The sequence below is a fragment of the Cydia splendana genome, chromosome 4, assembly GCF_910591565.1.
Source record: "Cydia splendana chromosome 4, ilCydSple1.2, whole genome shotgun sequence".
NCBI lineage: Eukaryota > Metazoa > Arthropoda > Insecta > Lepidoptera > Tortricidae > Cydia > Cydia splendana.
The window spans coordinates 19,069,029-19,072,977 of record NC_085963.1 but is presented as its reverse complement, the minus strand read 5'-3'; the positions used below and the strand labels follow the sequence as shown (position 1 = coordinate 19,072,977).

At 35.4% G+C, this 3,949-nt stretch overlaps 2 non-coding genes across 2 annotated transcripts; one reads left to right on the top strand and one right to left on the bottom strand.

Moving 5' to 3' along the window:
• On the bottom strand, positions 1 to 74 carry Trnat-agu (transfer RNA threonine (anticodon AGU)). Its single transcript has one exon. It is a non-coding gene; the product is annotated as a tRNA-Thr (tRNA).
• Positions 75 to 567: 493 nt separating this feature from the next.
• On the top strand, positions 568 to 649 carry Trnas-aga (transfer RNA serine (anticodon AGA)). Its single transcript has one exon. It is a non-coding gene; the product is annotated as a tRNA-Ser (tRNA).
• The last annotated feature ends 3,300 nt before the right edge of the window (positions 650 to 3,949 follow it).

Genomic DNA, 3,949 nt, shown 5'->3' with positions numbered 1-3,949 from the left:
AGGCCCCGACGAGATTCGAACTCGTGATCTCCTGTTTACTAGACAGGCGCTTTAACCAACTAAGCCACGGCGCCACGTGAGTAGCGGTTGAAATAGTCGGTCATGTTACCCGGCTTAGTAAACATGTAGATAAAAATGTGTTTACGTATAAACATGTTAAGATTACTAATTATTTACCCATTTTCTTCAGTTTCCTATACTTAGATATTTTTTTAATAAAATAACTCACGTTTAGTCGGTATTGTTAATTGTATGTTTAATGTTTCACAATTTCATAGGCCAGCAAAGCGATTTTACAGCGCAACTTAACCAGTCTCAGATAGAAAGTATGCGTCTGGTTTCCACGAATACCTACGTATAAAATTGTATGAAATTTTCAATAGACTACCTGTAACTTGTAAACGAGAATCGCCAAGTAGGATCTGCCGTACAATCATACTATAATGGTATCACATTCACGATGTCATCATAAACTTGCTTTTAACCAACATTTGATTTATCAATACTCCATGAACTTTATTTAAAACAACACCGCGCAAAATGCTTAATTTCGCACATTTATCCGTAGCAGTCGTGGCCGAGCGGTTAAGGCGTCTGACTAGAAATCAGATTCCCTCTGGGAGCGTAGGTTCGAATCCTACCGACTGCGAAACTTTTTGCATTTTTTTATTGTTCTAAATATTTCATTATTGTCAGATACGTTCGTTTTCGCGTGTTCATAATGATTGTTTTTATTGCATTACAGCATTTTGAAGGTTATTAATGACATTGCATGCTTATCTAAATTTTAACGGTAGCTTCCGGGACGTGTCAGTGCATTTTTTATCGGTTAACAAAAGGGTCGGCTAAGGGCTGTAATGGCGTATAAAAAGCGCGGTCCAGGGTGTTTGCTTTCGATTAATTAAAGAGGGTAAATTAGCGGCTTGTGCGGCTATTAAAGGTTTATATGTGTTCCGTACATGTGTGGGGGAGGATATGGCACGGAAGTGCTTCAGCGTATTATCGTTAATTCTAACAATGTTTGTAACAAATTTAATTACTGAAAAGCGGTAGTATTTGCGAGAATGGTCTTCTCGGGGTTGGATTTGTTTGTTTCTGTTTAAAAGTTAGTAGATGTTTTTAGTAACTAAAAAATACACCGATGTTTTTCTGGTTCTCGTCAAAACGTCACTACTGTCACTAGAGCACTCTTAGTTTTATATTTTTGTTTATTATTAAACATATAAATATTATTATATTAGGTCCTTACCTATGAAATTGGCGTTTTTGTTCATAGATATAAGTCTGATCCTAGTTTTTTTTTTTTTACAAAAGTACATACACAATTACAATAAAACTACAGTGCACTCAATAAACAACGATTTTACATACAATTAATTGTTATTTTTTATTGTTAAGTGTTCAGAATTAAGCCTTGAAAATAGGTCTTTTCATGTGCTGTCGGTTCGAGTATTAAAATTACTTATATTTTTCTAATGGTACCAATTTTCAAGAAATGGAGATATTGAAAACATACCTTAAAGGTGTCTAAAATTACTGGAAAAATTTTGTTTGGTTTGAATTAGCCATCAAAAAAATATCCGCAAAATTAATTGTATGGAAATTCGTGTTTCGTTGAAATTCTCCGGACAAAACGCCAATTTCATAGGTAATGACCTAATATATGTCAATTTTTTTAAAGTTAACAAAAACTCAAAAGTAATATGACATTGACATACAACATCTTGATGCGTTACATACCTACCTAATTATAAAGTTGTAGGTATTAAATTAAACTTGTTTGTTAACATTTTATTTCTCGTATTATGTACTTAATTTAAATTCTTGCAGGTTCCAAACGCTTTAACCTCCCCTTCAAGAAGCTCTCATTGTCACAAACCTCATTACCTGACTCGGCACATTCCACGACCTCGGCAATTGATTCACACTCACACCGTACGCAGGACGGTAATGAAATCGTAGTTACGTTTGACAGGGTGCAGTAATGAAATCGCAGTTACGTTTGCCGGCGGGGAGAAATGATTGCCGCCGGAACAAAGGTGTCACACGCAGGGCTATGTCAATATGAATTCACTATCAGTTCTTAACTAAACGAAAATAGAGCTCAATAAATAGTTAAGCGATTAAGTGAGTATACAAGACTTCAATAAAAAAAAACAGAATAAATATGTTTACTTAAAATTTCAAGTTCCTACTTCCAACGGCTTAGGCTCTGTGTTTTCTGTAGTTACTGGCAGTGTCTATGTAACAAAACTGTTTTATTATACATATATTTTGTCAAACATATTTACTTATATCCCGCATAAAGCACAGGATAGTGACATAATTACAAGGATTCTGTTCGTTTTTATTATAGGTAAGTACATTCGATTTTATAAACAGTTTGATATCATATCAATATCATACATACTTACAACGAAAATTAAGAAAATCGCTACGTCTGCGGACAAACGTCTGATTTTCCTTGTTCTACGTGTTCTAAATGATCAAGTCAATTTTGTACTCTGTTCTTTATAGGTACGTCTTTATACTTTACAGAATGGGGTAATTGGGGCAATAAATGTAATAATTGTAACGAAAATATACTTTTCCAAAAAAAAACAAAATATCCGTAGGTCCCAAGACACAAATTAATGCTTCTTTCGACGCAATCTTGATCACTCCGGGCACTAAAACGGAGGGTAATGAAGTTCTAGTTACGTTCAACATCACATCAGGGGTAGTGACTGTGGGTAGTAATTACTGATCGAGCTTTGTCCCGAGATAGGGCAGCCGCGATAAGCGAGTGCCTTGTTTGATTGGATATTGCGGATTAGGGTAATGTAATGAGATTGCAGGCTTGATTGACGGTAAGGACTTAGGGTAGCTGGGAAGGAAAATATGAGTAAAATCGAGTGGAGAAGTTTTTGTGCTTCATGTGAGAGCATTTTTAAATTGACTACTTGTTATACCTACTTTATTATTTATAGACTAGATAACGTTATTAAACGTTACTACTGCTCCAGAAGCTATCTTCTAGAGCAGCGGTCGGCAACCTTTTAGCAGCCAAGGGCCAAATAGCATATAGTTACTGAAGTTGACGCGGGCCGCACTTTGTTAATATTCATGACTTTATCAGATATTGTCGTTTGTTACATACAAAATAGCCAGGGAGGCTCGCGGGCCGCAACTGAGAGGTTCGCGGGCCACATGCGGCCCGCGGGCCGCTGGTCGCCGACCGCTGTTCTAGAGCAGGAAAGTGAAAAAAAAATTGTTTGTTTATTAATTATATAATAATGTCCCTGATATTTGTCATGTTTTGCACATTTTTATCACTAAAAATATATTTTAGTTGAGAAATCCTATGTAAGTAACTGAATTATACAAAGAGGTTAAAGTGCTATCATTTGTTTTTGCTGGTTTATTTGTGTTAAATACAATTATCAACAGATTTTTTGTGTCAATAAATTTATCTGCAAGCGTAGCACACAACAAGGTGTGGTTAACAATTTCATAGTAATGTTATTTATATTTTATTATCGCACTGTCTTCTTTAACCAAACAGTATTAATTAAGAATAGTGGTAAAAACAACTCAATTAAGTGTCCACAGTAAGTGCATTGCTTTTATTACGTAAGTATAAGTAGACATTTAATATGTCTTCGTAAATATATTCAACGCAATTTTCTTTTAATTAAAGAGAAAAGTAAGCGGGTAGATGATTTTTTCGTGCCAGGGGTGCAAATGAAAAATTCCTACGCGCACCAGGTGACAGCCCGAATTTGTCTCGACTCCTAATTCATAAGAATGTCAAGTTCGTCCCTAGTATAAGTTGAACTCCAGATACTTAATGACTTTACGTAGACAGAGATCATACTTACACTGGAAATGGGAACTGAAAAGGAACTGTTATAATTACACCACTCGAGTTGTGAAACGAAACGCATTGTACGAAGTAATATTCAGAAAA